Consider the following 13,918-nt stretch of genomic DNA (forward strand, 5'->3'; position numbering starts at 1 on the left):
GGGTGGAAGGGCTGGGAGGGGAGACCGCCAGGTGGGACCCACCCTCATCACACCTGCTCATTGTTTGGGGAAAAGTTACTCTGAGAGCTGAGAGCCAGAGCTCTCCAAGAATCAATCATGCCATAATTAGGGTCATTATGAATCTTACACAATGATGTCAGGGCCTCCTATTTACCCAACACTTCTGTCCCAAGAGACCTCGATTGCTCTTTCTCTGGGAGAAAGGCTGGAAGCCAAGGAAGACCAGATCTTACTCCTGTGTGGCTCTCCAGTTCTCCCACCCTCCTGGCTGGCCTCCCTAGGAAATGGTCCCCCAGCAGGAAGGGGCGGTGTCCTCCCTGAAACTGCGCATTCAGGGGACCATCTGTCCTGTCCCTCCAGCTCTTTTGCTCCCTTACTGTGAATTTCAGGGGCCTCCCGCCTCCCCTGGAGCTGAGGGGTTCACCGACAATCAGATGTGGACCTCTCTTCCTTGCAGGGAGACAGCCTCACTGTAGCAATAGCCGCTACAGTCACGAGCACACCACAGTGCTTACAGTTTACAAAGAGCTTCCACAGCTGTCCGGCCACTGAAGTGTCACACCAACTCCCAGGCCATCACCAAGATCCCCACCTCACTCACAGACAAGGAAGCAGAGGATGCTGGAGGCAGGACTCACCCGGCACCAGGCTTAGGACCAGGTGTCTGCTGAGCCTCTCCCTCAGGTAAGGCCCTTAGGACAGAGACCTGCATGTGTGGGACACACCTGGGCAGAGGCCAGGCTCAGACCTCTCTGATTCCAGTCAGCTTCGGCTGAGTAGTCGTCAAGAACAACCTGACCTCACAGAGAGCAGAGCTGAGCATCTCAGAGCTCAAACTCCCAAGCGCCCCAAACCAGTTTTAGAATTACATCACCCAAGACCGTACTCTCAAGAAATCCTGGAATAATCCAGTTGGGGTCTTAAGACCATGTCAGCCTGAGCAAAGTCCTAGAGCCATTCTCTCTAGCCTCCTCTCCCTAGTGGTGGGCCCAACCTTCCAGTGGGGCCACAAGTGTGTGCACTCCCAGCAAGGCTCTGCGGGACCTCTAGGTTCTCTCTAAGCCTCCAGGATTGTAGGGAGGTCTTCTGCCCCACCTCCCCCACTGGCACTGCCAGGTTCCCCCTGGCCCAGGTGGAGCCAGCAAATAGGCCTAAGTTCTCTGCTCAGGCCTCATGGGGAGCCCCAGGGCCTAGGGAGCAGACTCACCATCCTCCACCCCTCTAGTTGATTCCAGGGGCCTTCCCCAGGAGCCTCAGTCACAGGGCCTGAGGTGACTTTTTCTGATGCTTCTCCCTGGGCCCAAGAGAAGGGGGGCCCCCTCCCAATGGGGACGGGGAGGAGGAAGCTGAGTCTAGCAGGGCCTTGCACCAGGGCCTTGTCTCTGCCTGGTGTTTACCCCTGCAGGATGGGGCTAGTGATTTATTTTATTTACTTATGTAAACTAGCAGAGTTGCTATACAAACAGGCTTCCCAAGCAGGCCCTGGGATGGAGGTCCTACCATCTAAGCAATCCTTTCACTTCCTTTCCTGACACCTACCTCTCCAGCCTGCCTTCCTGCTGGCCCTCCTCCTAGTCTGTGCTCCAAGGACACCAGGCTACACAGCTGTCCCACCTCCACGCCTGTGCCCAGGCTGGGCAAGCTGCCAGGAAAGCCCTCCCCGACCCCAACCAAATCTTGTCCATCTGAACTAATGGACTCTGTGCAAGGCTTAGTCTGATTGCCCCCAGAGGTCCAGGGTGTCCTCCCTCTGCACTCATCATCTGACAGAGCTCTTGAGAACACTCACAGGCCTCAGCACTTGGTAATCATCTGCACCCTGGCTGCCCTACCCCCAGGCTCAGAGCTTTTCCAGACTGAGGCTTCTTATTCAAGGTGGCCAAGATTTTCTGAAGACCTGTAGTGTCTGTTGCCCTGTGCCCAGTGATGGTGACAAAAGATACCCCTGCCACCCCCCACCCTGTCCCCCGTTCACTTTCAGCTAGAGGAGTCTTGTATAGGGGGTCTGTGTCCCCTGCATTGGGCCTAGCACCAAGAAGGTGCCTATGTGCTTGACAGTTAGAAAACCTGGTGAAACATGCAAAGGAAGGAAAGAAGGAATTAATCAGAGCTGTGTAAACCACACGACTGCAGAACCACTCCTGAGCCTGAGCTGAAGTCCGCCTTTGAATAATAATTAGGCTTTTTCCAATTTACAGGAAAGAAAAAAAAAAGTTACTAAAAAAAGTCTCAAGTACTTTTCTCCCACAAATTTTTCTTAAACCTCTGATATCTGTACATTTCTGCACCAGATCTAGTGCAAATGACCTCAGGTTTAGCATAGGATCCTAATTTCATCCCTGTCATTAACATTGCTCTTCTTCACAGTATTCTGCAAAAAGCAGAAGTCTCTGCTTCTGGGCATGTCTCAGGACCCAGAACCTAAATTTTTCTTCACCTCTTTCATATGACTTCTTTCTTTGGTGACCAGAGAAAACTGACCTTACTCAAGTGCTGAAGAAGAAAATCCCAGGAGCTGGCCAGCCCACCTTGAAGGTCCAAGCCAATTCCATGACTCAGGGCCTCCAGTGCTACCACTTGCTATTCATTCCTTGGGCTGAAGCACTGTTTTCTTTAGGGTTCTAAATTAAATTTAAATTCTCTCTTAAAACACAAATCTTACCTGGAATTAGGAGCCCATTAAACCCCAAATTGGAGGTCAAAGAAATTTAGTTACCACTTGACTCCAGAGAGGCAGTGAATCCCAGGGCTTTGAACAGACATCCCGCTGGGAAGGAGACTCATCTGGCTCTACCAAGCGCCTAACTGAGCAAATCCTTACACCTCTCTGCCTCACTTTCCTCTTTTATAATGGGGGATCATGACACCAACCCTGTGGGTTTTTTTAAGGACTAAATGAACTATTACACAGAAAGCCCTTAGACAAGTGCCTGTACATGTGCATTGTCCCAAGCAAGAGACCCCCACCCAGAGCTGTGGGTCTTATAAAATGGGTCAATAGTTCCTGCTCCTCCTGTTTTTCCATAACTGTTCTTCCCCTTCAGGAGAGGCAGGCATCGCATAGAAGCCAGGGGGCTACTCTCTGCGGCCGGTTTCCACCTCCTTTCTCTCTTCTTCCTTCATTTCTTTTTTCTTTACCCATAAGACATACCAGTGACTGCTAGCTGAACTCCTGAGGGTGTCCTGTCCACGGAGGTGGAGATGTCACTTCACTGGAACACCTAAGGGGACAAAAACAGTGAGATCCTTCATCACTCTGCCCTGCCTTCTACCCTCCACACCCTGCCCTTAAGGAGACCCTAGCCTGGGCCCACCCTGTGCTAGATGGAGAGTCCAGTGATGGGTCACGCTGGTCCCTGCCCTGGGGAAGCCATGAATCTGGTGGCTTATCTAGTCCTGGCCCATGGGACCTGGAGCATGCAAATCTTTTTCCACACATGCTGCCCACAAACCAAACAATCCCAAATCCAGACAGCATGCTTCTCAAACCACCTGTGCCTCTCTGCAGGGCCCACGGAAGCAGGACCCAAAGCCCAGCCACCCTGGGGGCAGAGGCCCTCTTCTGCTGCCAGGGACCTGCTTCTCTGAGGTAGCTGCCAGACCAGCTGTTCTTCCAAAGCAGCCGAAGGGGGGAGGGCCGGTGGGCTGGAGGCGGGATCTGGGGCACCGCAATTATGTGCCTGAGTGACTCATGCATCACCTCCCCCATCCCTGAGCTCCCACAGCCAGCAGGGCAGCCCCCTGCCCAGGAACTGCGGGGAGAGATGGTAGTCTCAGGACATGGGGAGAAGAGGGGAGGGGAAGGGGCTTGGGGTCAGCACTGCAGGCTTCAGAGGTGCTGCTACTTTGCCTATTTGGGGACACTGAAACTGGCAGAGCCAAGGCCTTCCTATGTTACCCAGAGAGGCAGAAGCAGAGCCAGGGCTGGGACACAGGGCCATGGTGTCTCAGCCTAGTGCCCAGCCCTGGGCCTGCGTCAACATGAGAACTTTCCCCAACCCATTCAGACTCTGGAAGCAAAAAGCACACCTCTGACTTAGCTTCATACCAGGCACCCAAAGTTGGGCTCAGAAACAGCTTAGACAGACCCCAGAGCACCCTAGCCCTACCTCTGCACCTCCAGTGCCCAGGTTTTCCACCATGCCTGAAATCCCTGCACTTCATTTACAAAAACACACTTGTTTCCTTTATTCCCACAATGATCCTAAGGCCTAAGTGACAGGAGAATATAAATAGACTATGGCTTCTCAAACTTCAGTGTGCACACAAACCACTGGGGATCTTGCTAAGCTGCAGTCTGACTCAGTAGTTCCAGGCTGGGACCTGAGAGTCTCCATTTCTGTCTTGCTCCCAGATGATACCAATTCTGCAGGTCCATAGACCACAACTGAGCAGCGAAGATATTATTGAGAGCATGATTCTGGGGTTACACTGCCCAAGTTAGAATCTTGACTTTCATGGTGTGAACTTGAGCAAGTTACTTCACCCCTCTGCATCAATCTCCTTATGTACAAAATAGTAATAATAAACCTACTCCATGGGGCTGATGTGAGGATTAAATTAGCTAACGTGTGAAACACCACTTAAAGTTTATTTAAATTTTAAAGCAGAGGTTCTTAGAGGTAGGCAGACCTCACAAGGTGGTGAAGTTAGAATTCAAACCCAAATCTTTCTTTCTGTCTCTTGTCTCTCTCTCTCTCTTTCTTTTGTACTGGGGATGAACCCAGGGATGTTCTACTGCTGGGCTACCTCCCCAGCCCTTTTGATTTCTTATGTTGAGACAGGGTCTCCCTACATTTTCAGGGCTATTCTTGAACTTGGGCTCCTCTTGCCTCAGCCTCCTGTGTAGCTGAGATTCTAGCTGTGTGCCATCAGGCCTGGCTTACACCCAAATGTCTTAATGTAAACCCTGCCACATCAAGCTGCACAAAAATGTCACAGCCAGCAAGTCCTACACCCATTAGATAGACATGGACACTGAAGCCCAGAGAAGGGCAGGGTTGATGTCCATGTCTCCTGGCCCGGTGCTCTTTCTGCCACACCTCACTGTCCTGTAAGGAAGAGAAAGTATCACCGAGTCTCCCTGAGTGGTACCAGCTCTGCTGTCAGCCCTACCTGTGAGAGCCCCTGCGCACAGGCTGGGTGACGCAGAACAATCCAATCCCTGTCTTCCATTTCCGGTCTCCTACCTCCAGCCTGGGTCAGGGCTCAGTCTCAGGGTCACCCAGCTGGGGTCCAGTCACAGAGTGACATGCTGGGGCCTGGCTCCATCCCAACCTTGACTCCCCAGCACAGGGCCAATGGGAGCCTGTGAGTCACTTGAAGGAAGTGCTTGGCCCCAAACAGGAAGTGGCCCTTTAAGCTGAAACCCCCCCTGCAGGATGGCCCTAGGACCCTGGGACAGGAAGTAGAAGTTGATGAAAGAAGGAAAGCTGATGGGACACAGCAATACCTGTTCAGATTTTACCAGAAACTCAAACGTGGCCTGCACCCTCTGCTTTGGGACACCTGGCTTGGGGGCTTTCCTGCTGTGGCCTGGCGGTTATCTCAGGTGTATCAGTGCCCTTCTCTGAACCTCTGTAGGATCATGGGCTGCACTAAAAGCCTCCTGTGGCCTGGCGTTCTACAAAGAGATGAAGCACTGGTGCAAGAGCATTGGTGCAGGTTGTTTATATGAATGAACAAACACACCTGAATGAAATGGCTGAATAAAGACACCTCAACTCCAGCGGCAGCACAGGACCCATCCTTTATCTGTTGCTAGTTGTATGATAGAGGGTTTCTCATTGGCCAGAAGACCCACTCCCTGAACCACCCTTAGATGGGGAAAGGAGCCCCCCCCTCCCACCCCACAGGTCACAAATGCACACACGTCTAAAGAACGCACACAGGAGTCCTGTCACGCGACATCCACGTGACCTGTAATCCTAAACATTTGCTTTCCTGACACCACTCAGGCCCCAGCCGAACTCTTCTCCATTTCTTGAACCTGAACAACAAAAGGTGATTCTGTCCAGATGCCAGGAAGGTCATTTGCTGAGGGGGGAGGATGCTGCCTCAGAGGCGAGGGAAAGCGGAGGGGCACAGAGGGGCAAAAAGAGTCAGAGGGAAGACAAATTAACTTGTCAACTCCTGTCTCTCTGACAGCGATGTGCAGTAGCTTCTTGCATAACCAAGTATCAGTTTTCCAGTAATGCTGAGCATCCTTTTTTTTTTTTTTTGGCATTTCTTCCTGTTCCATTTTGTGGTTCTGAAAGTACTCATGAATTAGTGTGGAATTTACAAAAAATGCACGTGTTGGCTGAGGAATCTTACAGTATTTAACAATTCCTATTGTTCCAACATAACATAAAAACGTGATACTAGTTTTTAAATTGGCAATGAGATGGACAATGAACACTACAACTATGAATAGTCTCTCTCTCTTTTTTGTGTGTGTGGTGCTGGGGATTGAACCCAGGGCCTTCTGCATGCAAGGCAAACACACTACTAACTGAGCCACATCCCCAGCCCTGAATAGTCTCATTTTTATAAAATCTTTAAAGTTTTTGAATTGGTATTTCATCTCTAAATAATTTTATTTAAAACCTGATGTCAATTGATGTATATTGTTTTAATTTTAACAGATATTATAAAAAACAATTTTTGAAAATTTAAATAAATGTTCCTGTGTTTACATTGGATTGGACATACGTTCAAATTCTACACATTTATTTTGGTGCTGGGGATGGACCCCAGGGCCTTGTGCAGGTTAGGCAAGTATTCTGCCGCTAGGCTCCACCACTGGCCCTCAACTTTATATACTTTTAAATATAATCCTATTTTACTTCTAGCCCTTTAGGTTATTGCCATTAATAGAGCACAAATAATAGGAAAATCTTGATTATAACAATATAATTAGTGATTTTGATAAAATGAAGATAAAACATGTTCTGAAATAAGTAATAATAAATTATAAGTCTTAATATTTATCCAAATATCCCCAGCCCATCAATAAACCAAGCAGAGTTGAGCAACGATAACTTCAGATATCCTTGATATTTTGTCACTTCAGAAGGCCGAGGCAGGAGGATTTTGAGTTCAAGGCCAGGCTCAGCAACTTAGCAAGGCCCTAAACAACTTGGTGTGACCTATCTCTAAATAAAATATCTAAAAAAGGGCTGGGGATGTGGCTCAGTGGTTAAGTGTGCCTTGGTTCAATCCCCAGTACAACAAACAACAAAAAAACTATACCTTTATACATGTGGTTCATTTTACATAATGAAGGTATGTTTTTCAAGGTGGGAAGGTCACACTTGTTTTATTTAACAGATTTAATAGGCTGTCACTCAGCTCTGTTCCTCCCATGGCAGGGGGTGCTTCACTGCACGGGGTGGGCAGAGACGGGATGGAGTTTTAGTTCCTGGAATTCATACACTGACCCCTGGCCTGTCTAGACGATCACAGGTGGAGTGACCAACACACATTCCCTAAGCTTCCATGCACCCAGTGAATGGATGGGGCTCAGGATGGGGGAGCCCAAGGTTTAATGGTGTAGACAAAGATGGAGAGGCCAGGGGAGTCCTTATTGGTGGGTCAGTTGGCATAGGGCTGGAGCCCCCTGGGGGTGAGCAGACTTGTTTCCCTGGCACCCCCACCTCCAGCCCAGCAGGGACCTGACCCTTTAGACCAGTTCCTCCTCTGGGGTCACCACCCATGTCCACCCTCACCCCTGGGGCCTGTAGGTTCCCAGCTTTGCAGTGGATGGGACATTAGCCCATCTGAACACAGAGCCGTCACCCAGCAGCTGCCCACAGTGCTGACCAGGTGAGCCACTGGGGACACAGCAGTGAGGACCTCTTGGCTCAGTTCACCTTCACATGGTGAGGCATTTAATGAACCCAGGCAAAAAGGGGCCAGGGCTGGGGGCCAGGGCAGAGCTGGGAAACGTCAAGGTGCTCACTTAACCAGCCACTTGCCTGGGAGCAGGCCCTCACCCTCTCGCCTCCACCCTTTTGCTGTGTGGTCACGGGCGAATCACCTGACTTCTCTGGACATCAGCTTTGTGACACAGGGATCAGCATCATGAAGTTGCCTCACTTTATGTGAGCAATTTACAGTTCTGCTTAGGAACATGGGACACAGAGGCTCAGAAAAGGGAGGTGACTTAGCCCTAGCAGGTCACCTAGCAGGTCATAGAATCTGGATTGGGATTCACGTCTCTCATGGTCTATAAGGATAGACCCTCAGGGGCCTGAATGGGGACATCAGGTCATGGGTGACATCTCTTGTGACGTCTGTCACGAGGGACAGAGAAAGGGTTAGGGAGGATACCATCCAGGCCAACCCAGGCAGGCTGACATCAGCGGTTAAAGTCACATTGTCAGATCCTAGGATTTAGTCAAAACAGCCTGAAAGGACGATTTCTGTTTGTTCTTTCCTGGGACATGCTGACCCAACACGAGTTCCCCCAAGTGACACGGAGCACCTTCTAGGGACAAAGTCCAGAAAAAGACACAGTGGTATGGGCTGGCAACAAAAGCCAAATTCTATTCAGGAGGGGCTGGGCCACAGGGCCTCCATTTCCTGCTGGTGTTCAGATCTGTTAGTCTGGACAGACTAACCTCTGCCTGTCCCACCTCCTACCTCAAGGGCAGCGCTGGCATTCTGCCTCTGGAAGGTGAGCGAGAGGAGACCTGGGGCTGGAGAGCAGCAGGAGCGCCACACAGCTCTCAGGAGGTGCTACCCCAGCCCTGGGCTCCCCCGCTGGCACATGCCTTCCTAAGAGCTGCCACTTACTGGTGCCAGGTTCTGGGCACTCAGCACCCTGCGAGCTTCATCTCACATAATCCACACGTTAATCCCCTGAAGCCGACTCTGCGTGCTCCACCCATATCCCCTGGGACCCTTTTACTACTGGGGGGCACATGGGATTGTGTGGTCCCTCCCAACAACCAGCACCCAGCTGTGTGTATGTGTGTGTGTGTGTGGGGGGGTGTCCAGATGCCCCTGGACTGCTGAAATCCCTTTACCAAGGTCATGGCCAGCTCCCAAGGTGGCCCTTCACCAGTGACTGACTAGGTGGGCTGTAAGTGCCCCGGCATCCTTGCCACAGGAGGGCCAGCCCTGGGGTGTGGCGGACACTGTCCCCTGAGCTCCTCTGCCAGACTAAGCTGCAGTTCCCTGTGTGGAGTTGGCCGACATCGCCTCCTGCCTCTCCTCTCCTTTCTCTGCTTTCTACTTTCCCTGTTCCCTTAGTGTGTCTCCCGGAAAACTTCCCAATAAGTCACTCTCACACAGCTCCTGCCTCGGGACCTACTGATCCGACCAACCTCAGCACCTGGAGGTGCAGCCATTAATTCTTCCATTGTGCAAACTGAGACTCTGAGTCGAAAAGTTTTGATGCCTTCTAGGCAGGGGAACTTGAAGTCCACCAGATATGCTGGCTCCTTTCTTCACTAGCCCAGTCCCTCTGTCCACCACCTGCATCATCTGAGCCTCTATCTTACCATTGTCCCCTCCTGGTCCTTTAGGCTAACTTTACTTCTTTTTATTTATTTATTTATTTATTTACTGGAAGGAAAGGAGGAGAATCTGTGGAAGATCCAGGGAGAATGACTAAGTTCTCCGATTCCTCTGACTGGCTCAGACCCTGTTTTGGTCAATCCTTGTGAATCAGGGCGGGTCTGGCGTTCTGGGAATGCAGGGAGACTTGAAACCGATTTCATGAAAACAAGTTGTAAAAACACAAGCGGCCACTCCAAGTGGCCGGCTGATAGGCTTGGCTCCACTGTGCAGGCAGGGCTGAGTAAGCTCGCCAGAGGGAAAACACAGCAGGAAAGACTCAGGCCAGACCCGAAGGAAGAACTTCCCAGTAATTGGGAGCTGGGCCCAGGGGTGGGGTTGGGTGTGGCCTCTTTGGAAGCAGACAAATCCATGTCCTGACTTCTCAGGCTTTCCTCCTTTGAAGTGTCCATGCAGCAACCAACCGGGCAACCTACTGGGCCTCCCAGCCGGAGGCTCAGCTCCTGACCTGAATGGGTTGATGAGGATGTGCTGAGTCTGTGGGGCTCCCAGGATCCTCCCCACACTCCAGTGTGGTTACTACCACTTTGCGGACCTGAAGACAGACAGGGGCCCTGGAGCCTGGCTGCGCAGCGCTCAGAGCATGATGAGGGCTGCCACCATAGGCACCTCCTCCCCATCACAACTATCCCTGGGAGAGAGCCACCCCCACCACTGCAGACCCTGCTGCAGAGGGCCAGGGCAGTGTTTATGGACGATTCTCCCTTCCTCCCTCCTGCACAGTCCCTCTGCTCTCCGCAGGCCACCTCCCAGTCAGCAATAAACAGGCCCAAGTCCCGCCTGGTCCATTTCCCTCCACCCCTCTCCAGCCAAACTGCTTTTCTTTCCTCCTGAACTTCTGAAAGAGTTTTTTGCACTTCCTCCCTGCCAGAAGGCTAAGCCCACCACCCTCTGTTTCCACCAAGTCACCAGGAACATCCACATGGGAAAATCCGCCAGATCCTGCTCAGTCCTCAGCTGACACTGGACCTGGCCCTCCTTCTGGAAACATTCTCCTTCCCTGGCTTCCTGACACCCGTTGCCTGGTTTTCTCCTGCTCCCCACTGCCTCCCCAGCCCCTGTGCTCCTCTCTGCCCAGGCTGACCGCTGCTGCACGCCATGCCCCCTGCCTCCTCCTGCCCCCTGCCTCCTCCTGCCCCCTGCCTCCTCCTGCCCCCTGCCTCCTCCTGCTCCCTGCCTCCTGCCCCCGCCTCCTCCTGCTTCATGCTTTCCTTGGGCCATGTCAGCCACCCCCATGGGTTCAGTCGCCTCTCCCCTGGATGTCCTACAGGAGCCTCACACCCACAATGGCCAAGTAGGAGCTCATCTGTTCCCTGAAGCCTGTCCCCACCATTTCACTCTTCTCGGGGCACCTCCATCCTCCCTGTTCTCCAGCCTCCTTCCATTTCCTCAAACCCCCAAGTTCCACCGGGACCGCAGGTCCTTCTCCTGTTCCCCACTCCTCTCCCTTGTGTCCCCTCAAATGTCCCTGGAGTCTGAGCTCAGGTTTCCTCTGCACCACGCCTTCCCTGACTCCCACAGACTCGGGTGCCTTCGTCTGTCTTCCTGTGCCCGCACAGCCCCCGGTCCATATTCCTGCTAGTGTTCAGTGGCACATCAGATGCCCAGGCTGGCTCTGGAAAGCAGGGGCAGCTGTTTACTGTGACCTGGGCCTTGGCATCCAGCGTAAGCTCTCTCAAATCTGGGAACTTGTATTTCTGCAGGATTTGCCCCATTGGTGAAGCCTGGATCTTCCCTCAGCCTCTGGCCTCCCAGAGCAAGGGCCATGTCCTTCCTCTGATCCTCCTAGGGCTGGTGTGCTTAGTCACATGTAGAGGCTCCTAACCTGCTTGCCATTTACAAGGAGCTGTCCCGTGGGGCCCAGAGAGAGCCAATGGGCTCAACACACACACACACACAGCACAGTTACAGACACAGGTGGTACAAGCACACAGGCTCACAGAGGTACATGCGGATGTGCAGAGATGGGCCTGTGGGGATTTGAGCATCCAGGAAACGATATGAACTTGGGCCACTGACTCACTTGGAGTTTCCAGCTCCAGGAGTGCAGGCTGGCACAGCTAGGGCTCAGGCTGGCTTCCTGGCTGCAGAACTGGGCCCCGGAGAGGACTAACAGCCCCGGGTGGATTAGCCAAGTCTGTTTGGACCCTAAGGCTGTATGCAGAGTGGGGAGGTCTATGGGATGGAGAGGATGAGGGGTGCAAGGGCTGTTCTCTCCATGGATGGGGCTGGGAGCAGAAGGGGAAGCCAGTGAGTGTCCTGGGGTCTGCTGGTGGCCCTGAGGCTGACTGCCAGACTCCCCAGGGCCCCCTGCCTCGGCAGTACCCTCTCTTACAACAGAGCCAATGTGAGCAGAGAAGAATCACAAAGTGTTCCGTCTTTTGGATGGAGAGAGCAGGAAGCTGGGTGTGCACATCACATTTAGAACTGAAGCAAACAACCGAAGGGAAACTCACAGTGTGATCCCCATCAGGCCTGCCCTCTCCTTACCACTCCCAGGTCCAGACCTCCCTCCATCTGCTGAGTCCACCTCGCAGGGCTTCCCTGTGGTAGCACACCAGGTCCTTCATCCCTCTAAGAAACAGCCAAGAGCTCCCTGGAACCTACAGGATCAGGTACAAACCTCTCGTGCAATGCTCTTCTCCACCTGGCCTCAGCACACCTTTCCAATCTCCCCCTCCCCCTCAAGACAGCCCCCCCACTTGGAGTTCTATCTTGCTCCAGGGACTTCACTCTATTCTATACCTTTGTACAACTAATTCCTGCTGCATGGAAGACCTCCCACCTTTCTGGGCTTGGTAAACTCCTATAGACTCCTCAATACCAAATGGAAAATGCTGTTGTTCTGTAGATTGGCTTTGGCAGTGGCATTCAGGTCTTCAAATCAGTACCATAAGCAAATTGCATATGGTCAAATTCATCCTTGGCTATATATAGCTACCACTTATATGCAATGCCTAGGCATTGTTCTAGGCATTTCCTGTTTTGACTCACATAGCCCTCAAGACTATAGCAGATTATATTTCCAAAGAGATCTGCAGCAGGACCTCCCATCCCCCATGCCCTTTTTGTTGTTGTTGTTGCTGGGGATTGGACCCAGGGCCATGTGCATGTGAGGCAAACATTCTACCAACTGAGCTCTAACCCCAGCCCCCTGCCCCAAGCCCTTCTTGCAGTCTAATGCTGACATCTTCCCAGAAGAGGTAGGGTCTACCTACCATAACTTGAATGTAGGAGGATTTGAGAATAGTGGATTAAGTGGCACTATGAGATTTCTGAGACCAGGCCACCAAAAGTGATGTGGCTCCTGTGTCTTTCACTGGGATGTTCCTGCTGGAGCCCGCTCAGCCACCACATAGGCACTGCTCAGAGGCTGCCATGCCATGGGAGAGCCAGCCCAACCAGACTCAGGGAGAAAGGAAGCCCGGAGGCTGCAGGGAAAGCAAGACAGGCCACCAATCCAGGCCACCCAGGTCCTCACTGCTCATATCCTCTGACTGTGAGACCACGAGCCAGAGCCACTGCTGAGCTGTCTTAAATCCTTGACCCTCAGAAACTGAGAAAATGAGAGGTTTGTTCTTATATAAAGTTACTAAGTTTTAGGGTGATATGTTATGTGAGGATAATAATTGGAACAAGTGTAAAGTAGAAACCATTGCTCTCCCCACTTTACAGAAGAATGTGAGGCACAGAGGGGTTAAACCATTACCCAAGGTCAAAGAAGTAATACCTGGCAGAGCCAGGATGCGAACCCCACCAGTTCAGTCCCAGAATCCTCTCTTCCCTGCTATGCCACACTGTCTCCAAGGTCTGGCTGGTCCTTCCGTCCACAGCAGGCCTCAGGGTGTGGTTGCTGAAGAAATGACCACGGGAAGGGATCAGTAAATGAATGACTGAATGAGTAAAAGCAGAGGAAGCGCCCAGGTGCAAGGCCAGGACCTTGGGCAAGCTTGCACCATGCAAATGAGCCTGAGGTGAGCCCTGTCCACAGCCCTGGGGGGAGTCAGAGATCAGAGGAGACTTGCAGGTGTCACAGGCTCTGTTCCCCATAGGGATTCTCCTGAGATGCTCCTCGCCCTGCCCCTGCCTCCCGGAATCCTGATACTTGCAAGATTATAGGCAGGTCCCTGGGGAGCCAATCCTCCTAAGGACAAGGTCTGTGGATCCTGGGGAGTAGGGGAGGGCTGGAGACCTGGGTTTAGTACCATGGCCAATGACTGGCTGGTGAACTTGGATAAGTCCCCGCCCCTTTCTGGGCCCAAGTTCTCTCCTGTTTCAATATACTGAGACTCCCAAGGCATTACACCGGCATCACAGATAGGGCTATAGGTGA

At 52.2% G+C, this 13,918-nt stretch overlaps 1 protein-coding gene across 3 annotated transcripts in view; it reads right to left on the reverse strand.

Moving 5' to 3' along the window:
- The window catches only part of Gdpd5 (glycerophosphodiester phosphodiesterase domain containing 5), an 81,328-nt gene that overhangs the window by 48,153 nt on the left and 19,257 nt on the right, over positions 1-13,918 (reverse strand). For all 3 annotated transcript variants that reach the window (XM_058578546.1, XM_058578547.1, XM_046441997.2), the window contains one exon: positions 3,173-3,242. The gene's annotated coding sequence lies outside the window, so the exon portion shown is untranslated. The remainder of the gene's footprint in view (positions 1-3,172; positions 3,243-13,918) is intronic.

Source organism: Marmota monax, unplaced genomic scaffold (genome assembly GCF_021218885.2).
Source record: "Marmota monax isolate L192 unplaced genomic scaffold, Marmota_monax_Labrador192_F-V1.1 WCK01_AAM20220418_F8-fsc00068, whole genome shotgun sequence".
Classification (NCBI taxonomy): Eukaryota; Metazoa; Chordata; class Mammalia; order Rodentia; family Sciuridae; genus Marmota; species Marmota monax.